At 44.6% G+C, this 25,141-nt stretch overlaps 1 long non-coding RNA gene across 1 annotated transcript; it reads left to right on the forward strand.

The window, feature by feature from the left end:
* Nucleotides 1-17,712: 17,712 nt before the first annotated feature.
* On the forward strand, nucleotides 17,713-23,142 carry LOC133513671 (uncharacterized). Its single transcript, XR_009798567.1, has 3 exons — nucleotides 17,713-18,750; nucleotides 18,831-18,947; nucleotides 19,036-23,142. It is a non-coding gene; the product is annotated as an uncharacterized LOC133513671 (long non-coding RNA).
* Nucleotides 23,143-25,141: the final 1,999 nt, after the last annotated feature.

The raw sequence follows: 25,141 nt of genomic DNA on the forward strand, positions 1-25,141 counted from the left end.
GACGGTCACTGAAGAGTCAAGGTGAAAGGACAAAGCCTTGAGGCAGACAATTGTAGGAGTAGCAAACACCATTCCGCTTGGAAGCAAAAAATTGCTTCATTGAAGGGTGAAGCAGAATCCAAAAAAAAGCATTGACCAAGTCAATGCAAGTGAAATGAGTGTGGGCCAATGTAATTTGGCACAATACTGAGTGCGGGTTCGAGACGGGCAAAGTGAGGGTTAAAACACCCGCATTAATTGCTTGCAGGTCATGAACCATGCGAAACCTTCCAGTGTTTTTCTTTTCAACAGGCAAGATGGGGGTGTTAAAATCAGAGCCAGGAATTTCACACAACACTCTTGCTTTGAGCAAGCCGTCAATTGTTTCCGAAATGCCAATCATCCCAGCCTCTTTTACAGAATATTGGGGAACATATATTTGTCCTGGTTTCATCTGAAACACAACAGGTGATACGTTGGAGAGACCAACATCAGTGGGATCCATGGACCACAGGGATGTGGGAAGGGAATCAAGAAGTTGACCAGCAAAATAGCTGTCGGTTGTTTCACATCCATGGTGCCTATTCAGAAGGTGTTGCTCCAAAACAGAAGTGGGTAAAAATGTGTTAGACTGAATCCAATAAGCATCAAGTGACGGGGAATAGAGCAAGAGAGAGTGAAATGAATTTTGCTAATCAGTGGCCTGTGTGCATGCCAGAACAAATGGACCGAGATCTTTCGCCGTATGCTGAGGCGAGACCATTAAGAGGACATGAGGGTGACAAGGAGGCATAGATGTATCCGGGGGATCCGCCATCATGTATCATTTGAGTTGTTCAGGAGTCAGAAACACAGAAAAGGCGACACCTGGTTGGGCTGCAAACAGATCACCCATGCTCAATTTCCATATGTTGTTTTCAATTTCCTGAAATGCCTCGCTATTGATCTCATCCCCTGATTTGTCATAGTACAGAGTGCAATCCATACAATCAGTTGCCATATCATAAGATCTGAGGTTACGAACCCAAGGTGACCAGAGAGTCCAAACGTGTTCAGCTTCGAGCCAACCACTGGGGTCAATATCCTCTCTAGCCCAGCATGCCACAGGGTGTTGCTCAACAAGCAGAACTGGGAGGTGGCACCAGAGGCAGAGCAGCAGTAGGTGTTAACATCTGGAAATTCCAGGATGAGTCCATCAGGGCTACATTTGATGAGAGGGCATGTGGCGATTAGGAGATCTCTCCGTAAAAGATTGCGTGGACAGTTAGGTGCAAACACAAAGGAATGAAAAAGAGTCTGTGACTGTTGGTTTGGCTCTCTTGGGGTTGGTTGTAACCTTCTCGATTGTAGCCCAGTGCTCCATCCAGACGCTTGAGGTCGCTGTCTGCACTCGCGGGCCCAATGACCAGTCCGTCCACAACAGAAGCACATGTCACGTTCACCAGGGCGCTCACCTCAACCCACGAATGAACCTGCTTGATACATCATGCACTCGGAACCGACAAAGGGAGATGAGATAAGAGCAAGAGCGACTTCTTCCTGCTTTTTAGATTTTGCAACTGTGTGGCAAGTTGTGTTTCTGTAGTTTTGTGTTTGTCAACCTTAGACTCTTTTTTTCTTGAGCATATCTCCTGAAATGATTATTAAGATGTGACAACCAGTGGTCAACCTCAGCACCGGTTTCCGGATTGGCCTCCATGGCCTGCGCCACAGACTTGGGAACGTCCTTCAGAATGGCTGCTCATAACCCTTGTGAATGCAAGGCGGAGACCATAGGGGTGTGTCCTGTTTTCAGAGTGTACTCAGTGAGGGCCCGGTCAACAAAAGCCGCGGCCTCCTCATCTGCTTTGGAAGCAAACACCAGTTCTGAAATGACACACACAGGGAGGGGAAACAAAGCTTTTGTTTTTGTTTTGTTTAGACAGGGTTAAGTAATTTTCCCGCATAAGAGCCTGATTATCGGGGAGAGAAGAAAAACCTGAATTTTCCATCAAAGGCTTCAACTGTGAAAGCAGACATGATTGTGTAAGGAGAACAGGGATATCACCTGCTGTTAACATTTGTCCCAACCACTCTCTGCACTGGCCTCGCACTCATACACACACACGCATGTTTGCCTCACCATGCTACAATTGTGTGTGTGCGTGCACGCGAGGCACTCAGCCATGAGCCAGCAGATGCCGAAGGATGCTCCTTTTTTATTTTTTTTAAACTACCATTGGGTAACTTCATACCCATCTTAGGCCACTTTATTAAGGTCACCTTTATTTCTACAATTTATGTCATCTTTCAACTGAATTATTTTTTGCGAATTAAGATGGCCAGCATAGTTGCATTTTGTAATTCATATATTTAAATATTTTAGCTTATCTGGGCTTTGTGCTTCAACAAATTTACAATCCTTGCAAGTTAAATTTGCCCTTTTCATTTGCAGGGACACACATAATGCAGCCCCATGGACTGCCAGTGCAATCTGTAGGCCGGTCCCAAGCCCGGATAAATGCAGAGGGTTGTGTCAGGAAGGGCATCCGGCGTAAAAACTGTGGCAAACAAATATGAGCGTTCATCTAAAGAATCCCATACCGGATCGGTCATGGCCCGCGTTAACAACGCCCGCCCCCGGCACTGCTAACCTGCAGGGCGTCGGTGGAAATTCAGCTACTGTGGGTCGAAGACAAAGAAGAGGAGGAAACCGGATTTGTCGTGAGAAGAAAAAGAGGAATGCACAGATCCTACAACTGAGTGTAGGGACTTTGAATGTTGGGACTATGACAGGAAAAGCCCAGGAGTTGGTTGACATGATGATTACGAGAAAGGTTGATGTACTGTGCATCCAAGAGAGCAGGTGGAAAGGTAGTAAGGCAAGAAGTTTAGGAGCAGGGTTTAAATTATTCTACCACGGGGTAGATGGGAAGAGAAATGGTGTAGGGGTTATTTTAAAGGAAGAGCTGGCTAAGAATGTCTTGGAGGTGAAAAGAGTATCTGATCGAATGATGAGACTAAAATTTGAAATTGAGTGTGTTATGTATAATGTGGTTAGCGGCTATGCCCCACAGGTAGGATGTGACCTAGAGTTGAAAGAGAAATTCTGGAAGGAACCAGATGAAGTAGTTCTGAGCATCCCAGACAGCGAGAGAGTTGTGATTGGTGCAGATTGTAATGGACATATTGGTAAAGGAAACAGGAGCGATGAAGAAGTGATGGGTAAGTACGGCATCAAGGAAAGGAACTTTGAAGGGCAGATGGTGGTGGACTTTGCAAAAAGGATGGAGATGGCTGTAGTGAACACTTATTTCCAGAAGAGGGAGGAACATATAGTGACCTACAAGAGCGGAGGTAGAACCACGCAGGTAGATTATATTTTGTGCAGACGATGTAATCTGAAGGAGGTTACTGACTGTAAAGTAGTGGTAGGGGAGAGTGTAGCTCGACAGCATAGGATGGTAGTATGTAGGATGATTCTGGTGGTGGGTAGGAAGATTAAGAAGACAAAGGTAGAGCAGAGAACCATGTGGTGGAAGCTGAGAAAGGAAGAATGTTGTGCGGCCTTCCGTAAAGAGGTGAGACAGGCTCTCGATGGACAACCGAAGCTCCCGGAAGACTGGACGACGACAGCCAAGGTGATCAGAGAGACAGGCAGGAGAGTACTTGGTGTGTCATCTGGTAGGAAAGGGGAGAAGGAGACTTGGTGGTGGAACCCCAAAATACAGGGAGTCATACAAGGAAAGAGATTATCGAAGAAGTGGGACACTGAGAGGACTGAGGAGAGGCGAAAGGAGTACAGCGAGATGCGACGTAGGGCAAAGATAGAGGTAGCAAAGGCTAAACAAGAGGCATATGAAGACATGTACACCAGGTTGGACACGAAAGAAGGAGAAAAGGATCTCTACAGGGTGGCCAGACAGAGGAATAGAGATGGGAAGGATGTGCAGCAGGTAAGGGTGATTAAGGATAGAGATGGAAATGTGTTGACTGGTGCCGGTAGTGTGCTAAATAGATGGAAAGAATACTTTGAGAAGTTGATGAATGAAGAAAATGAGAGAGAAGGAAGAGTTGAAGAAGCAAGTGTGAAGGACCAGGAAGTGGCAGTGGTTAGTAAGGGGGAAGTCAGAAAGGCATTATAAAGGATGAAAAATGGAAAGGCAGTTGGTCCTGATGACATACCAGTGGAGGTATGGAAGCAATTTGGAGAGATGGCTGGGGAGTTTTTGACCAACTTATTCAACAGAATACTAGCGGGCGAAAAGATGCCTGAAGAATGGAGGAAAAGTGTTCTCGTTCCCATTTTTAAGAACAAAGGCGATGTTCATAACTGTGGGAATTATAGAAGAATATAGTTGATGAGCCACACAATGGAGTTATGGGAAAGAGTATTGGAGGCTAGACTCAGGACAGAAGTAAGTATCTGCAAGCAACAGTATGGTTTCATGCCTAGAAAGAGTACCACAGATGCATTATTTGCCTTGAGGATGCGAGTGGAAAAGTACAGAGAAGGTCAGAAGGAGCTACATTGTGTCTTTGTGGATCTAGAGAAAGCCTATGACAGAGTACCAAGAGAGGAACTGTGGTACTGCATGCGTAAGTCTGGCGTGGCAGAGAAGTACGTTAAAATAGTACAGGACATGTATGATGGCAGCAGAACAATGGTGAGGTGTGCCTTAGGTATGACAGTAGAATTTAAGGTGGAGGTGGGACTGCATCAGGGATCAGCTCTGAGCCCCTTCCTGTTTGCAGTGGTAATGGATAGGCTGACAGATGAGGTTAGACTGGAATCCTCTTGGACCATGATGTTCGCAGATGATATTGTGATATGCAATGAAAGCAGGGAGCATGCAGAGGAACAATTAGAAAGATGGAGACATGCACTGGAAAGGAAAGGAATGAAGATTAGCTGAAGTAAAACAATATATGTCCGTGAATGAGAGAGGTGGAGGGGGAAGAGTGAGGCTACAGGGAGAAGAGACAGCGAGGGTTGAGGACTTCAAATATTTAGGGTCAACAATCCAGAGCAATGGTGAGTGTGGTAAGGAAGTGAAGAAACCGCTCCAAGCAGGTTGGAACAGCTGGCGTAAGGTGTCTGGCGTGTTATGTGACAGAAGAGTCTCTGCTAGGACGAAGGGCAAAGTTTACAAAACAGTGGTGAGGCCGGCCATGAGGTACAGATTAGAGACGGCGGCACTGAAGAAACAACAGGAAGCAGAACTGGAGGTAACAGAAATGAAGATGTTGAGGTTCTCGCTTGGAGTGAGCAGGTTGGATAGGATTAGAAATGAGCTCATTAGAGGGACAGCCAAAGTTGGATGTTTTGGAGATAAGATTCGAGAGAGCAGACTTCGATGGTTTGGACATGTTCAGAGGCAAGGGAGTGAGTATATTGGTGAAAGGGTGCTGAGGATGGAGCAGCCAGGCAAAAGAGCAAGAGGAAGACCAAAGAGAAGGTTTCTGGGTGTGGTGAGGGAAGACATGAGGGCAGTTAGGCTTAGAGAGGAAGATGCAGGAGATAGGGTAAGATGGAAAAAGATGACACGCTGTGGAGACCCCTAATGGGACAAGCCGAAAGGAAAAGAAGAAGTTTGCAGAGACACACATGCACCCCCCTTTTGGTCTTTTCTTATATCAAAAGTGCTCAGACCTCTTTATTTTCTCAAAAGTACTTGATACTAGTCAAACAAAAGTAATTGAACATTAATTTAGCAAAAGCACTTGAACCTTTTTTCTTCAAAAGTACTTCATAACAGTCCAACAAAAGTACTCAAACCTTGATTTCACAGAAGTGCTCGAACCTCTTTTTTTCCTCAAAAGTACTTGATACTAGTAAAACAAAAGTACTCAAACCTTAATTTAGCAAAAGCACTTGAACCTTTTTATTTTAATGAAATAACCCCTCCTAAAATAAAATTACTATCGCATTTCACTGTTCATCCAGCCACAATTTATCAATTTAGAATGCCAATGCAAGGCATTTTTCCGACCTCGATTTCAGCCAACAGACAGAAGATCATTTTGGAGGATAAATGTCCTCTTACCTAATCAATTTGTTGGGCACCCGATGTTCTGCGTGTCGCCCAACACCTCGGTCCGAAATCACGTCGGGGTCACCAATTGTTGGAGGACGCTTTTTTTTTTCCTCTGCGTGTTCGTTTAATTTCGGGTAATGAGAATGTTGGTTATCCAAATGAAGGCTGGAACGATGAACAGTTTCTTTGAAGAAATTACTTACAGAATATTCCGGGCACTTATGAGTTACAGACAATGGCTGTAGAGAGCAGATCACAAGTGCGAAGGTCAAGAGAAAACACATCCTTTATCTTGTCAGAAGGGCGGACCATGGGTGGTATCAAACCTGTGGCATGACATCGGGGCTTTCCACTTTGACAAAGGGTTTCTGTCTCAACCGGTTCTAGCTGGCAATGGATGATTACAAAGGGTCCAGTATGCAGTTCATCAAGGTTAGTCTACATGCAGAGATGTGATCAAGGACACATCTGGCTACAGAGCAGAGCCCCACTGAGCACATGAGGAAATTATGCAGTCATGGCTAAATGTGGGCATAAGACATACTTCAACCTCTATCAGCCAACAGGACCCTGTCACCCACTTCAACTACGAAAGCCTTCATCTTTCTGTTGTAAAATCTTGCTTGTCTAGCTTGTTGGTTAGTAATATATGCCTGCACGAGAGTTGTTAGCCCCCTTAAATCTTTCCCCAGAGACTGTACGTATTTATCATCATCAACAGTCCCTCCATCCAATAGAACACTCTCAAACATCACATCGACAGGCAAGCGAGGAGTGTGGCCAAACATCAGAAAGAATGGTGGAAACCCTGTAGTTTCATGGATGGCGGTATGCAAAAGTCAGTGAGTTCAACATCTGAGGCCATTTTGCTTTTGAACGTGGTGATAGTACTCTAATCATGGTGATCAGGCTACGATTAAAGCGCTCATCCTGCCCATTATAGTGTGGTATGCGACTTTTCCACGTCGCCCAACTGTAGGAGCTCAGCAATGAGTTCACTTCCAAAATTAGCACCCTGATCCTAGTAGAGGCGCGTTGGAAATCCATAAATAGAAAAAAATTGTTCCACAGTACATGAGTGACAGTCTTAGCAGTTTGATTTGAACAGGTGTAGGCGCAAGCCAGGATGCTGAAGTGATCAGTGACTACTAAAACATCCACTGACCTGTTATTAGCATCCTTTGCTGACCAGAAATCAACACACACTAGCTCAAGTGGTGCCGTGGTGGCAATGGACACAAGGGGAGCTCTGGCCTCTGGCTCTGGAGACTTGCTCAACACGCACCTCTTACAATTGTAACATACAACTTAACATCGCAGCCATTGTGTCCCAATAAAAACATTGTCTGGTAACCCATCAAGTGTGTTGCTGCTCCTGATGGCCAGCATCATCATGTGCACTTTTAAGCACTTGGCTCCTTAACGACAGTGGGACGACGTACTGAAAGAACTTCTTTTTGCTAAATGGCTGTTTCGAGACACGATACAGAACTCCCAGTCAAACCGTGATTTCCCCCCACTGCTTCAGTATTGTTTATCTCCCCAAATTCATGAACTCTTTCCCTGCGAGACAGGCGATGACCTCTGTCTACGAAAATCTGTACTCAGTTCAAAACAGGGTCCTGAGACTTCTTTTCATGCAGTTCGTCATGGGTGAACACAGGCAATGGGTTCTAACCCATACACACCAACTGCTGCAGCTGCTGCACATGAGATACAGCCCTCATTGAACCACCATCATCCCAGTGCCTGTGTGCCTCCAACACAGCGGATACCTCCTCCCGTGGAAATTTTTACCACCGTTGCACATCCCACCCCCACAGACTTCAGAGGGAGTTGAGGTAGAGGGGGCCTGCTTTCCTACATCTTGCTGCTCACAAGAAAGCCAAAACATATCCTGCACATAGGGCAAAGAAATACAACTCTGTTTCCCCAACAGCACGTTGTAAGGCGTTCTCGTCAACCTATGCATCACCTTACCCCTTACGAATGGCTCTCTGCTCATAGCATCAGCTACAATATTCTTGAGTCCAGTGTGACGGTCTGAGCAGTCCCCCGTGCTAAAATGTAATCTTGTGATTAATGCTTATGCGTTACTCACAGGGGAACTCTGGGTACGTAGTAGACGATTACAGGGAAATCCCCTGCTGTCATAGTTCCCCTTCTTCTACATAGAGCGAGCTAACATATGTTTATATCCTAACCGTAACCCTAACCTAACCTTAAAACAAATGTATACACATACCTGTATGTTTGCCGTGTTCATCTTTCTGAGACATCCATAGTGAACATGAACACTCGGCGACAAGTTGTCCAATGGCACACGTTGACGCATGGATGTGGATGTTTCAGACTGGCTGGAAGTTTACAGAATATACGCACATGCACATTAATATACGCTCGTGCGCATCAATCATAGGATGACTTTTCAGCACCGGGAACGTTCAGATCATCACACTGGGAATGTACTGGATGTCAAAATCTAAAGGAGCCAGCTTAGAAACCCACCGATGCTCACAAACATCCACTCTTGGTTTAGTCAGAATGTATTTGAGGAGATTGTTATCCGTCCACACAGTAGATTTCTGTCCCTGCAGCCAATGACTAAACCTGTCATGAATGGCCCATTTCATAGCAAAAAACACGTCTATGAGCAGGACACTTTGACTGAGCATGATTGAGTGACTTGCTGGCGAACGCCACAGGTCGAGCTATATCATTACCCCACCTGGACCTGTGAAAGTACGACACCCAATCCACTGCTAGACGCATTGACGGCCAAAATGAATGGTTTGGTATAATCGTGATGAGCTAGCAAGACTTGATCAATGAGCGCATGCTTCAAGGACTCAAAAGCACGTCTACACTCTGCAGTCAGATCAGCAGAAGTAACCCTGATCACAGCCTTCTGGCGCTTTTTACCATGTGTGGCGTGAAGTTGTCTGCGCCCAGAGGTAAGTTGGAAGAGGGGCTTAGCAATCACAGAGCAGTTCTCAATGAAGTGTTGGTAATACACTACCATACACAAAAACAAACTGACTTTGTCAGCAGAGGGCGTCACCCCGTCACTTGCCATAAGATTAGCATCACCCAACCTCGCTATTGGCTGCACCTTGTCCGGATCACTGGCTATCCCTGCCAGAGAAACCACACGCCCCAAGAACTTTACAGACCGCTGCAATAATTTGCACTTGGCTGGGGAGTGCTTCAAATTATGCTGCTGCATAATGCTGTTGTAAGCTAACTTTGATGGATTCTCCATTTCCCGTTCCAATTAACCTGATAAGATCAGCAAGTTGGTTGGAAAATATTCTGACACTAGAGTCATTCAAGGTCTGAGGGATGGGACTTACAGGTGATACACCTGGAGTAAATGGTAGAAGTCTGGCCCCATCATCACTGAGGTTCACATGACTGTCTCCCTCCGTCTTTGAATGACCTCGTGTTAACTCAGCTTGACTGCTTGGTGGAGACCTCGACAGAGGTGTATACATTAGAACAACTCTTCCCTTCTCCACACTGCGACTCACCACATTGGTTCCCGCCACCCCATGTGCAATAAAGATGTCCATATTATTACAACAAACAATCGGAATAAATTAACATCTGAAATTGACAACAGCCCCAGACAAACGCTCACAAAAACATACATACATTCACAATGCACACTAGACGTAAACTGAAGTTACTGCCAGACACTGAAAAGGATAAGACTCTTTCAAACAGCTGACTACTGAGTGTAAGAGTTTAGTAGCGCTGCACCACCTCAAGGCTCCTCCTCAACCACAATCAAAAGAATCAGCATGCAGAAAAGGGTCACTCCCGCTTGTCAGCAGACAACACTAGGATGACTCTAAAACAGCCAGGACAGCAGCGACTTAGAAGATTCGTCCTCACGTCGGTTGCCGAAGTACTGGACCCAGAAGAGATGTGTACTGCAGTAACAAAGGAGGCTAGCAACAGCTGACCAGTCGCCGCGTCACGGCACCAGTTACTTGTGCGTCTAATTCTGCGTTGTGTATTTTTTTTGTATGATGAATGAGAAGACACACACGTTGACTGGTCTCAACCTGGTTTAATCCTCTCTCTGTATTATAAAGGAGACACATTCACAAATGTTCATAGAGCTCTCTTCACAAAGATCCTCAAAGCTCTGCAACATGAAAGACATGGTCACCACACACACCTTGACAACGTCTCCCCTTCTCCAGCTAAAATATTTGGAGGAGACCGAAATGCCTACCTTACACGGAGAAGTCAAAACAAGAGGAAGTGATGTCGTCTAGCCAGCCGATAAATGTGGCTTCAAAATAAAACACGCAGCCTACTTCCTGTGTTTCTCAAATCTTCCACTACCACTTCATCTGGATTTCCCCCTTTACCATGAACATTTTAAAACACCCAATTTCTTATATGAGTAATAGGGTTGAAAAGAACGGAAAAAAATAATAAATGCCAGAGCACGTGCTGCTTTTCAAAATAAGAGTGCACTTCCACGCCCTGTCCTGATTATAGAGCTCGGTCGCCAATGAGGTGGAAGCGAAAGTCTGCTGTGGCTCAATCACCAGGGAGACGTGAGCGGAAGTCTGCAGTGGTTCTTTCACCAGCGAGCTGTCGACAAGAATCCATTGTGGCTCCCCCACCAGCGTGGTGTGGGCGACAGTCAGCTGTGGCTCAGTCGCCACCGTATGGGCCTGCATACGGCAGGAGAAGGGAGCAAACTCCTCAGCCCACACCACCTGAAGGGCAGTGAACTTTTCGTCCCTTGGGGCCAGAAGCTGCGCATCAATCGGCTAAGAGTCTGGTGGGTCCATATATGGCCAGTTCATTCTGTCATGATCATGCAGCAAGGAACTGGACCCAAATGCAGGACTCCGAGGCAAGAACATAATGTTGAGTGCTTTTATCCCTAACTGAGGTCATACACAGCTCAGCTGTTCAAGAAGGCAGAGGCACAAAAACATGGAGCTACAGGCAAGGTCCAAAAACATGAAAGGCGAGGTCTGATAACTTCAAGGCGAAACTTAGGAACATGAACAGAAACGTAACAAGACTATGATGGCACAGAAATGCTGTAATGCAGGAAAGCACTGAAAATGCTTGCATACTCACGCACGATAAAGAGGTGTTCAACATTCACAAACACAACGAACTGGCAAATGTGGAGGACACGCTCAAGGCTTACATGCCTGATCAAATTAGCGTACAATAAGGTGCAGCTGTGAGACTCCAGCCAGAGGCTGCACTGCCCAGAGCAGTGGCTTGGCCATGCCCCTGACAGGGAGCATTACCCAGGGCAGTGGCTTGGCCATGCCCCTGACAGTTGCGCTAAATTATGAACAGGACGTGGAAGTGCACTTTTATTTTGAAAGATAACACTTTATCTGTCATTTATTCTTTTTCACTCTTTTGAATGTTATTAATGTTATAAGGAATTGTGTCTTAAAAATGTTAATTGTAAGGTAGAAAATGTCGTTAGATGCTAATGGAGGGTCTTCTTCCTCTTGTTCATGACTCTTCCCAGAGAGGTACACGTTTGCGCTGCTCTGCATATTTTGAAATGTTAAATGTTAAAATGTTAATATAAGTTAGTTTAAAAACTTTGCAAAGCTGGTGCAATCGCAGAAACACAATGTTAAATATGTTTCATTAATTTCAAGCAAAACTTGCTAGCTGGAGGAGAAGTGGAGAGGTTGCCACGGTCTGCGTGCGTTGCTGGGTGACTGTGTGGTTTGTACCAGTGGGAATGAGTGTTGGCAGAGGCCATGTGGTGACTATGTTTTTGGTGTTGCAGAGCCCGGAGAGTACGTGTGAAGAAAAAAAAACTGTGAACACCCATAAATTTCTCTTCTTTAAAATGCAGAGAGAGAGGATTAAACTAACTTGAGACTAGCCAAAGTGTGTGTCTTGTGACTTGCTTGCACCAGTTGTTGGGGGGCATAGCTGAGTTCTGCTTATGTAGCACATGTAAAGAATTTTTTTGTTGCACCTGTTTGAATGCACCATTTTTTTATCGTTATTCTTTCTCACTGTTTTCTATGTGGTGGAGGTGGCACTGCATCAGGGATCCACTCTGAGCCCCTTCCTGTTTGTGGTAGTAATGGATAGGCTGAGGTTAGACTGGAATCCCCTTGGACCATGATGTTCGCAGATAATATTGTGATCTGCTGTGAAAGCAGGTAGCAGGCGGAGGAATGATTTGAAAGATTGAGGCACACACTGGAAAGGAGAGGAATGAAGATTAGCTGAAATATAACAGAATATATGTGCATGAATGAGAGGGGTGGAGGAGGGAAGAGTGAAGTTCCAGGGAGAAAACATAGCGAGGGTGGACGACTTCAAATACTTGGGGTCAACAATACAAAGCAATGGTGAGTGTGGTAAGGAAGTAAAGAAACGGGTCCAAGCGAGGTGGAGCAGTTGGCGGAAGATGTCTGGTATTCTATGTGACAGAAGAGTCTCCACTAGGATGAAGGGCAAACATTCTAAAACTGTGGTGAGGCCGTCCATGATGTACAGATTAGAGATTGTGTCACTGAAGAAACAACAGGAAGCAGGAGTGAGCAGGTTGGAGAGGATTAGAAATTAGCTCATTAGAGGGACAAAGTTGGATGTTATGGAAAGAAGGTTCAAGAGAGCAGACTTTGATGGTTTGGACATGTTCAGAGGTGAGAGAGTGAGTACATGGGTAGGTTGCTGAGGATTGAGCTGCCAGGCAAAAGAGCGAGAGGAAGACCAAAGAAAAGGTTGATGGATGTGGTGAGGGAGGACATAAGAACTGTGGGTGTGAAAGAGAAAGATGCATGAGATAGGCTTAGATGGAAAAAGATGACGTGCTGTGGTGACCCTTAACGGGACAAGCTGAAAGGAAAAGAAGAAGAAGACTGTTTTCTGTGTGTGAGGTCAGGATAGGTTTGCATGTTTCACCTTGGAGCAGGTGGCGGTGGGTTGTATGCTGATGCAGTTGACTGAAGGAGAAGAAAAGTCAGAGGCCGCAAAAGAGAGTCTGCGTGGCAAGTGTTGCTGTGTGTGTACCTGCAAACCGTTGTTTTCCAGAAGTTTCCTGCTGTGAAGGCAATCAATTAATGTTTTCCACAAACCACCTCAGGAGTCTGTCGTTAGTGGTGTAACAATTCGGAGGTTCCACCGAGATTAATATTGCTTCACAAAGGATAACGCTTTGATTTTCAACAAAGGGAATATGTGGAAAGCAGAGAAAAGATGTAATAAGATAGAGAACAGTACCTGCTGGAAACTGAAAATAAGTTAATTGAACTGACAAAAAGAACTTCACAGAGTATGTGAGTACTGTTCAATTGCTGGCAAAGACAACAAACTCATACAAGGCAAAAGTCGTTGTGTACTGGTCAAGCATTTTATAAAATTTTGTGAACGTGATGAGCAGCTAGCGAGGAAACACAAAGGCATGACCTTGCTCTTGGTCTTCAATGACACATTGGAAGCTGTGCTTGAGAGGCGGCAGGAGAAAGACGCCGCGGGATCAACACCGCTCATGTTTTCATATGCGGTTGGGGAAGGGGAAAAGGAGGCAATTCACACAGCGGACACATTGTCACGTGAGCAGAGGGACAGAATTTCACATCCATCGCCACTGCACGGACCAGTGACGCTTTGCAACGGAACACCGCGTTGATGCAGAGAATCGTTGAGCAGCTGCTCTGTGTGTCTGCCGCCCACAATTGCTTCCGGAAATACTTCCAAATCAATAGACTTGTAGGTGAGTCGAACTCTAAAGACAAATGGGTGACTCAGCTGAGATGACCTTTTACAGTGTGTAAGGTTTATCCACGTGTTTCTTTCTGCTATTTTGTCCATGTCATTCAACTCTTGCTCAGTCTCTGCCAGTGTTCAATGAAAATAATGAATAGTGTTTTCATCCAACACCCAACAGCAAAATTTCACTGTTTAGTCACCATTATGACAGCAGTCTCACTCCCATGTGTAACCGGACTACAACGGCCTTGGCAGTGGGAATGAGAACAGCTATCTTACAAGTGGCCAATAAAAAGAAATTAGTTTTGTTTGTGTTAACAATGGTTTCAAAAGCAATAACTTTCCTCCAATCAACAAATGAATTCAAGTACACCTTTTTGCAATTTTTTAAGCTGTTTGGGGTTCTTAATAACTCCTGAAAGGAACCCACTTGTGTGTGTTTTTTTTTTTCATCATTCATCTATCTCTCATTGTGTGGAAATTATTGGTAATTTGAATGGTCTCCCAAACAGTGTTTTGAATGTAATGAGACCCTTATGTGCTTGTAATTTATGTATAGTTAGACTAAATCTGTCATTGTGTCCAAATTGCCCCTACGTGTGATTGTGAGTGCGGCTGTTTGTCTCCATGTGACCTGCAATTGGCTGGCAACCAGGTCAGGGTGTACCTTGCCTCCTGCCTGTTGACAGCTGGGATAGGCTCCAGCCCTCTGCGCGACCCATGTGAGGATAAGCGGCTAAGAAAATGGATGAAGGGATGAATGGATGTGTAGCTTGAGGAAACTGACCACATTTTGTAAACACATTCCCTTGTGGATTATGTCGCACGCAGATCAAACAAGCCCTACAAAAAAAAGTTTTTTGCATACAAGTTAAATCCATGGATCATGTAATGCCTTTGTACCAGGGCTACCATTACCCCTGTTGAGACCTGAGACTTCCCGTGGCTCAAGATTGCCGCCCACTTAAAAAATGTTATTGGTAGAATTTTTTTGTATCTGTGCTGACATAATTCAAAATGTTGATCATCATGTTGGTCCACTTTTTAACCGAATTTACCAAAGGTTTTGCACATTTAAGTAGTTGCCTGTATGTAGGTATGAGGGTATTACTCAACATGAATGTCGTACCAGGGCGGCATCGACTATCTTGTGTTTTGTTTCATACTTGGCCATTTAATCTGATTCTAAAGTAGTTTAAGCAGGGATCAGAGGATCCCAAGGATCTGAGGGGAATTGTGTGATATTCGTCTTTAATTGTGGTATAACAATGGTCTACAGTGTTATTTTCCCTTGTCGAATATTTTATGTGCTGCTTACACAGTATTTAGGGATCTGGTGATTAAGTTTAGCGCTGTTAAAATCTCGGAAAATTAGGGGTGATTTGGGGTGTTTTTGCTCAATCTTGTTTACCAGCTCTCCAAGCGTTAGCAGTGCTGCATTCATGCTAGCTTGGGGCGGAATATAAACACCTACGAGAATGAAAGAGGCGAATTCACGCGGCAAGTAAAACTGCTGACAGTTCAAGACTAACTCCAATAGTGGGCTGCAGTGTCTGCTTGGCTGTGTAATGTCTGTGCAGCATTTCTCATTGATATAGAAGCATATTCCACTGCCTTTCGATTTCCGCACTAGCTCCTTGATGCGCTCCACCCAATAAAGAAGAAAGCCAGGTAACATAATGGTTCTGTAAGGAACACGTCCACAAAGCCAATTCTCAGTGAAGCACAGGGCGGCAGAACATCCAAAGTCTTTGCAGGTCTTGATCAGAAGTTGAAGTTCACCCATTTTGTTGTTTTGAACTAGTGTACTGCCTTGCGAGCCTCTTTGCTGTCTTTGATCCGAAGAGAGAGTGTCAACGATTAACTCTGGGAAAAGATTCACTGAATTGGTGAGAGTTGTCAAAAAAAAAAAAGTCCGGAGAAGAATCTCTGATGGTGAGCAAGTCATTTTTTGTGTGCTTGAGTCCCAAGACGATGGAAAAACACAAACGTAAACAAAACTAGGTAGCACATACAGAAGGGAGCCAAAATGGTAGGCGCCATCTTGAAACCTTCAAGAACTGCCTAACCAGACCTCCTTGGATATGTATTTTTTAAAATGGCTGTATGGTGACACAAGAATGACATGGAAAAAATGCAAAAACTGTAAAAGAAAAGACCCGAAGATAATTAAGCAAAACTAGATTTAAAAAAATGTCTACAGAAACAATTTAATTCATTCATTAAGTGTACAGTTGTATTAAAAGTGTAGCTAAGTGAAACAAAAGTTAAGCAAAAGTTAAAGAAACACAAATTGGTTTAAAATAAGAACAGACATAATGTGTAAAGAAGAGAGTTAGTGGTTGGTGAAAGAGAACCACCTCTCTAACATCCTCCATCTGCTTTCTCCACCCTCCATCTTCTATTACTAAATGTCGTCTCATCTCCAAGGTTAAGTACACTTCATCAAGGCATTTCCTTTATTTCCATTCCCTTTTTTTTGTTTTTATGCAATATTTGTTCTTAATAAAATACACTTTTCTGATTGAACGACAAAAAAAGGAGATGTCATTTTGGGTCTGAAACAGATTAATAACATGTACATTAATTTCAATGGGGGAATTCACTTTGAAAGAACACAAACCTGAGGTAAGAGCTCAATCATGGGACAAATTAAACCCATATGCCAACGTCTATATATAAGGTAGTATATAATGTATTAGAAGTATTCTCCCCACCAACTCACATCGTCCCGAGTTGAGGTCAGCAACTTCCCATCCTCACTCTCCATAGTGTTGATTGTGCACTGCTTCTCTCTTCTGAAACGCTGGAAGGGGGAACAGAATTTCCTCGAAGCCATCAGGAAGTTTTTGTCCATGGCCTCACCTAACTCATCCAATGCCCGTATTTTTGCTTCAGCTACAACGAAGCTGCATTATGCTTGGTCAGTTGATACCCATCAGCTGCCTCAGGAATCCCACACTCCAAAAAGGTCCTTCAGCTTGACAGCATCCCTCACCACTTGTGTCCACCAACAGGTTTGGGGAGGCTGCCACAACATACCCCAACCACCTTATGGCTACAGGTCCGGTCTGATGCCTCAGCAATGGAGGCATGAAACATGGTCCCCTCGGACTCAACGTCCCCCGGATCCCAGGGAACATAAGCAAAGTTTTTTCGGAGGTGGGAGTTGAAACTCTAACAGATTCTGCCAGATGTTCCCAGCAGACCCTAACAATACGTTTGGGTCTCCCATGTCGGACCGGCATCTCCCCCCACCGTCGGAGCCAAAGCATCACCAGGTCCATTTGACAGCTCCGCCCCTTTCTTCACCCAAATGTCCAAAGCATACGGTTGCAAATCCAATGACACGACTACAAAGTCGATCATTGAACTGTCACTTAGGGTGTTGTGGTGCCAAGTGCTTGTGTAGACACATTTATGCTTGAATTTGGTGTTCGTTATGGACAATCCATGGTGAGTATTTCACTGTGCATGAAAACCAAGGGAGAACATGGAACTCCATACAGGAAGGGGCGGGATTTGAACACCGGTCCTCAGAACTGTGAAGCAAATGCTATAATCAGCTTAAAACCATGCCATATATATATATAGCTATGCAGGGACTCCTTGGTCTGCGACCAAGATCTGTTTCTACACTAGTGACATAATCCGAATTTCCGTGTAAATCGGATTTCAACATTAAAGTAAAATATTACGTTGACAGGTGGGATTGGCTCTACCACTCCCGGGACCCTCGTGAGGATAAGCAGCTCAGAAAATGGGTGGGTGTGGGAACTTTTTATAAAAAAATAAAAGATATTAAAATAAAAAAAAATAATAAGATGCTGTACTTGCCATTACTGCGAGGGGTGGATGACGAAGAATGAAATGAGGCGGTTCCGATCCGATCCATTTCTACACTGGTGACATAATCCGAATTTCTGTGCAAATCGGTTTTCACCGTTAAAGTAAAAAATTACGTTGACTGGTGGGATTGGCTCTACCACTCCTGGGACCCTTGTGAGGATAAGCAGCTCAGAAAATGGGTGGGTGTGGGGACTTCTTACAAACAAATAAAAGACTTTAAAATAAAAATATAATAAAATGCTGTACTTGCCATTACTGTGAGAGGTGGATGATGAAGAATGAAAGGAGGCCGTGCTTAGTTATTGCATTTGTAGGTAGCTCTTGCTAACAGTTATTTCCTCCTCAGCATCATTGCATTTCTGCTCTTTCAAAGTTAGGAATATACAACATGCCTTTTCCCTTTATGAACATTATTCTGATATTAACCCTACATGGATTCTGATCCTCAATCCATAACGTAAGTATTTTTACGCATCTCGGGAATAATCGAAGAACATTGCTTTGATTTATTTATTTTTTTCTTGATGAAAAAGTTACCTCGTGATCAATGTACACATCATGGGGCAAAACCCTTCAGTGTGCTAAAATACGGGCTCTGTCCTTAATAATACTGTCATGGTACTTGTCTTGGCTGTGCCGGTCCACGACACGGCACACACTGCCAGCAATCAGTGAGGCGGACACCTGCGGCTCGTTCCCCGTAATTATGACGAATAAGTCTCCTCGTACACTCTGGCCTTTGCCAGATCATTGCCTCATGCCTCGTACCCGCAATCTCTTGATTTCGTTCCTGACCTCCCGTGTACTGATCCCCAACAATGGACTGAATAAAAATGTTTCCCAAACCGCCTCTAAGTCTCCTGAGTCGTGCATTTGGGTCCAACCCCGTGTTCTTGTCGAGACACAACGATCTGGCCATAACATGGACTCAGCCGACTCAGCTGTTATCCGTCAGTCCCTGCAGATCCAAGGCAGACGTATTGCCGAGCAAGAAGCCGCTCTCTTGGTGACTAATCACAGGTTACAGGAGATATGTGCTCAGCTGGACTAGTGGTTCTCGTCCTGTACAGTGCTGCCAACACCAGTCCGACAACAGCTTCCACTGCCACAAGTCCATCAGCGCCCGCTCCCTGCCTGTCATGGATGCCCAGCGGACCATGTGGATACACGGGTAATATTAAACCCTTCTTCGCCCAGTGTGATCTCCACTTTGAATTGCAGCCCTCCGCCTTCCCCACTGACCATTTCCAGATAGCCTTCATGATATCCGACCTGACGGGGAGAGCAGAGACCTGGGCCACAGCCGAATGGAGCCGCGGTTCCAATACCTGATGCACCTGGACCTCCTTTGCGTGTGCTACGACACAGGTATTTCAATACGTGTCCCCAGAATGTGAGGCGGTGGCTTCTTTGATCTCACAGAGTTTTTGTATTACGCTATTGAATTACGCATTAGAGCGGCAGAGAGCCGGTGGAACGAGGGAGCACTCCTCGATGCATTCTTTCAGGGGCTCTCGCCCGGGATTCAAGACCACCTCGTCACAGTGCAACTGGCCACAGACCTGGACTCGCTCCTTGCCTTTGACCTGAGGATCGACCAGAGGCTCGCGATACAGGGGAAGGTTGACGCACTACAGGGAGACGCCCGACGGAACCTCGTACCACAGGCTCCAACCGGTCCAGGTTGACGAGACGGAGCCCATGCAAGTCGAGGGGGTCAAGGAGGAGTGGCAACGATGCCGGCAAGAGGATAAATGTTATTTTTGTGGGTGGTTGGGCCACCTTGTGGCTTGTTGTCCTGTCAAGCCACCACAACCCAGACTCAAGGTGTCTACACCGGTGAATGTAAACTACACTGCGGGCAGTTTGACGCAGTCCCTGCTTCAGGTTACTCTAAGCGCAAGTGGACGTTCATGTACGGTTACGGAGTTCATCGACTCTGGGTCAGACGCGAACCTCCCGAACCCACGAGTAGTTGACTTATTGAGCTTGGAAACATTTAGGACACAGCAACTCAGGTACGCTTATTCAGCTAAAGGCAATTTTTTGTGCCGAATAACCCACCGTACACAGACGAAGGGGGACCGCTGGTCGCTCCGGTAGTACCGCGGGACTCGCAACCGGAATCGGACTTGTCGCTAGTGCCTCCCTGCTTTTCTGACTTAAAAGAAGTATTCTCTGAAGCAAAGGCTAAGTCTCTCCCGCCTCACTGGCCATATGACTGTGCCGTTGAATTACTGCACGGCACCTCACCCCCACGTGGGAGAACTTTTTCTCTTACAGGCCCGGAACACCAAACCATGAGGGACTATAAGGAGGAGTCGCTGGCGGGGTCCTTATCCGACCCTCGTCTTCATCAGCCGGAACTGGCTTCTTTTTTGTTAATAAAAAGGACACAACCCTGTGCACCTGCATCAACTACTGGGGCCTAAACAATATCACTGTTAAGAACAGGTATCCCCTTCCCTTTATCACCACGGCCTTCGAGCTGCTGCAAGGGGATTGAATCTTCACCAAATTGGATTTACGGAATGCGTACCACCTGGTGCGCATTAGGGAGGGGTACGAGTGGAAGACTGCCTTCAAAACGCCCACGGGCCACTACAAATACCTGGTAATGCCGTTTGGGCCTACCAATGCGCCAGCGGTATTCCAGAATTTCATCAATGATGTTCTGCGTGAAATGCTGAATAAACATGTTTTTGTCTATGTTGACCATATTCTGATTTCTTTTCTAGACAGGGATTCCCACGTCGAGCATGTCCGAGCTGTGCTGCAGCAACTCGTGCGGCACAACCTTGATGTAAAGGAAGAAAAAAAAGTGAATTTCACTGGCATTCCATCACGTTCTTGGGTTTCATTCTAGCTGAGGGGGAAAGTTGGATGGCCCCCAGCAAGGTTGAATCCATTCTTCAGTGGCCCACCCCCACGAACTGCAAGGAGGTTCAGAGGTTCATCGGATTCACGCAAAACCCGAACTACAACATGGTCCGCAAGAGAAATGAGTTTGACACCCTTGCACTACACCATCAGAAAAAAAAAAAATGTAACAAGTTACTGTGCTTTAATAACTTTATTACTGCCATTTGTCTTTTCATCCTATATGTGTTTATGAATTAACATCTACTGTATATGCAGTTTTACCCGAACACTGGTATAGACTGAGCAAGAGCTGAATGACATGGACAAAATAGCAGAAAAAAAACATGTAGTTGCACCTTACACACTGTAAAAGGTAATCTCAGCTGAGTCATCCAAAGGGAAAGGTGAGAAAAGTCCAGCATACGGTGGGTGCAGATTTATAGTATCTGAAAATACCTGAAGGCTGGTGAAGATTTAAAAGACACTTGACTCATTAAGGGGTGACTTGGTCGACATGACTTCAAAATGGCTAAATAATATGATAGCATGTTGGGCTGCAACAAATTGACAGCCGTAAAGATATTTTTGTTCATATGCTATTTTTGGACACCTGTAATGCTGGCAAAAATACATAGCAACAGAACCATTAATTATACTCAGTCATCTATGCCTACCACACATAAGATAAAGACGTGCAACCTAATTTCTAATAACATTGGTAAACAACTGTGCGGGAGTCACCGAGGCATGAGGGGAGGACTCAGTATGTCAATCAGTTAAGCACTTTTTCAATTCCTTGGCAGAGTCTAATTACTGGGGATTCCATCTATGGGCTTATGCTAAAGGAAACCCCCATTTTCTTCTCACCATTTGCCAATTTAATACTACCTTAAACTCGAATGCCATAAAAAATTGTCAGTATACTATGGAGGGAGTTGAAGTATTTTAACCGAAAAATCGTGAGGAACATTTTATTTTACTTTTTTTTACAAATGGGAAACGACTGGTTGTTATTACAGGCATGAGCATTTCACGGAAACGATCGTTCCATTACTGTGTCGTTACCCAGCCTGAGAAAACACGGAACCGAAAGTCCGTTTCCCAGATCTCAGGGCTTACTTTTAATAAAATTCGCCCATGTGTGGCATATAAAACAAGTTCTCAACGAAATACCGCAATCTGTATAAAACGAACCTCCATGAAGCCTTTTATTTTTAATGATCAAAACGCCCAGTTTTGTCAGTGTGGTTTACAAACAGCACAGGTTTCCGCTTCTGCGCTACGCATGCGCAAGGTCAAGTTATTCATATCTGGGTCACTCAAACGCTAGTCAAACATGTCGGTTGCTAAGCGTAAAAGACAAAATGCTCATGCCTGCTAAGGCTTTATTCTGAAGTACATGTAAAAACCGGTTCCCATCAATGGGAACCGAAAAATCGTTTCCCACCATTTCCCAGGACAAAAATCAACGGAACCGAAAGATCGGTTAGCATACTTGCCGAAATCATCATGCCCGTTTTAATGTAGAATGCAGCTAACTGGGTAAACTATAGTTGCATCACATGCGTGGGCCCTTGGCCACTACTATGTGTCATTCCAGCAGAAATCCCAACACAATGTACCCTGGAGGTAATGACTAAAACAACTCCTAACACCACTTGTCAAAAATGGAATAGTGTTCATCCAACAACTGAGGCAGTAAATGATAAATTTATATTTTCTACTTATGTTGCATTGGCTAATTTCTCCTGTGTTAGCTGTACAGGGACAGATTTTAAGGTGGGAAGTCTCACCAAAACAAGGTGTCATGATATCCACCTGCAAACCGCCCCACTGCTCCCATGCAGCGATGTGTTGTGGTGGTGTGTTGGTCAAAAGTTGTATGACACACTGATAAATGCAGCAGGAACGTGTGCACTGGTATCATTGCTCTTATCTGTGACTGTGTTTCCATCCAAAGCAGAGGATGTACAATTGGCCGCATCCACCTTTGGACTTCCCCATGAGTTGTCCCGAAGGCGAAGGGGAGATCTGACATACGTTGATGCAAATGGCATCCCAACTGCATACCAGAAGAGTATAAGTTGGTTAACGAGATTGCTGCAGGATGGGAATCCATCTTGTTATGGATAGTTCTGAATAAAAACGTTAACAGAATAAACTACATACATTACAATGTACAGAAACTAGGTCATTATACGGAAGCAGGCTTTATTGCCATAAGGGAACAACCAGCTGCAACCTTACTCATGGCGTTCAAGCACCGGATAGCAGTCGACATGCTCCTGGCCGAGAAGGGTGGCGACTGCTCAATGTTCGGTGACCAGTGTTGTTTATTCCAAATATCACAGCACCTGATGGGTCACACACAAGGGCCATTCAAGGCCTCCGCACCCTGAACCACAAGATGAAGGACCACTCTGGTGTAAACACATCAGTCAGGTCTGAGTGGTGGGAATAAAAAAAAAGTTTGGCAAATCTAAAAATTTGGTGTTCTCTGTCCAAGTTTCTGTAGCTGTTTGCAGCTGTTCTTGCATTGTGTGGATGCTGTTGTATTCCCTGCACAAAGGCATCACTTAACCAACTCATAACCACTGCTATTGCCCCGACAAATTCAACATTGGCAGAAATATATCCACTATTGGCAAAACAGAGTAATGACAGTGATATTGTTGACCATAAAATAAATAGAGGTGCTGAGGAGAGGATAATCAGAGTGCAGTGGTGAATTGTATGAGACAGTTCCTCTCCTCTCTCCTCGCGAGACTTGAACTGGTGTCTTTGCTTCCTTTTTTGTCCTGTTTAATGAATGTCTGATTGGTGAACCTGACAGGAGGAAAGACAGACAAAGAGGAACATTCAATACACGAAACCTAATGGCTAAGAAGCTAAAGCTAATGGCTAAAAGCAGCGACAAAGATCACAGAAGCCTAAGGCGAAGATGTCAAAGAGCATGTCTTTACCAGTGCACACAGCTCCCCTACCATTCAACAGAAAACAATTCAGGCTCTGTTGGACCTCGCTGGACCAAATGGGTGCAAAGGTATGAAGATTATACAACTGCAATGGACATTACTGGATATCCTAGCTTGAAAGCTTTGCTGCAACACATGGCAGGAGGACGTGTATCTGACATCTACGATACACTCACAGCAAATGATGATGATTATGCCGTTACAAAGCAGAACTTGGCTGGATATTTTTCACCAAAGTCAAATGTTAAGTACCAAGTACAGTGCCCTATGAAAGTATTCGGCCCTCTAGAACCTTTCAACCCTTTGCCACATTTCAGGTTTCAAACATAAAGATATAAAAAAAAATGTCAATCAACAACAAGTGGGACACAATTGTGAAGTGGATAAAATTTATGGGATATCTTAAACTTTTTTAACAAATAAAAACCTGAAAAGTGGGATGCAATATTATTCGGCCCCTTTACTTTCAGTGCAGCCAACTCACTCCAGAAGTTCAGTGAGGATTTCTGAATAATCCAGTGTTGACTGATGATGATAAACAAAATCCACCTGTGTGTAATCGAGTCTCCTTATAAATGCACCTGCTCTGTGATAGTCTCCGGGTTCTGTTTAAAGTGCAGAGAGCTTCATGAAGACCAAGGAATACACCAGGCAGGTCATACTGTTGTGGAGAGGTTTAAAGTCGGATTTGAATACAAAAATATTTTCCAAGCTTTAAACATCTCAGGGAGCACTGTGCAAGCAATCATATTGATATGGAATCAGACCACTGCAAATCTACCAAGACCCGTCCGTCCCTCTAATTTTTCACCACAAACAAAAAGAAGACTGATTAGGGATGCAGCCAAGAGACCCATGATCACTCTGGATGAACGGCAGGGATCTACAGCGAGGTGCGAGAGTCTGTCCAGAGATCAAAAATCAGTCGTACACTGCACAAATCTGGCCTTTTTGGAACAGTGGCAAGAAGAAAGCCATTTCTCAAAGATATCCATAAAAAGTCTTGTGTAAAGTTTGCCACAAGCCACCTGGGAGACTAGACCAAACATGTGGAAGAAGGTCCTCTGGTCAGATGTAACCAAAATCGAAAAAAAACTTTTTGGCCACAATGGAAATTGATATGTTTGGCGTAAAAGCAACGCAGCTCATCACCCTGAACACACCATCCCCACTGAAAAACATGGTGGTGGAAGACTCATGGTTTGGGCCTGCTTTTCTTCAGCAGAGACAGGGAAGATGGTTAAAATTTATGGGAAGACGAATGGAGCCAAATACAGGACCATTCTGGAAGAAAACCCGTTGGAGTCTGCAGAAGACCTGCGACTGGGATGTAGATTTATCATCCAACAGGACAATGATCCAAAAAATGAAGCCAACTCTACAATAGAATGGTTCACAAATAAACATATCCAGGTGTTAGAATGGCCAAGTCAATGTCTAGACCTGAATCCAATAGAGAATCTGTGGTCAGAGCTGAATACAGCTGTTCGCAAACGCTCTCCATCCAACCTCACTGAGGTCAAGCTGTTTTGCAAGGAAGAATGGTTTACAATTTCAGTCTCTCGATGTGCAAAACTGATAGAGACATACCCCAAGCGGCTTGCAGTTGTAATTGCAGCAAAAGGTGGCATTACAAAGTATTAATGCAAGGGTGCTGAAAAATATGGCACGCCCCACTTTTCAGATTTTTATTTGTTTAAAAAGTTTAAAATACCCATGTTGATT

This window comes from Syngnathoides biaculeatus, chromosome 15 (assembly GCF_019802595.1).
Source record: "Syngnathoides biaculeatus isolate LvHL_M chromosome 15, ASM1980259v1, whole genome shotgun sequence".
In the NCBI taxonomy this organism is placed as follows: Eukaryota; Metazoa; Chordata; class Actinopteri; order Syngnathiformes; family Syngnathidae; genus Syngnathoides; species Syngnathoides biaculeatus.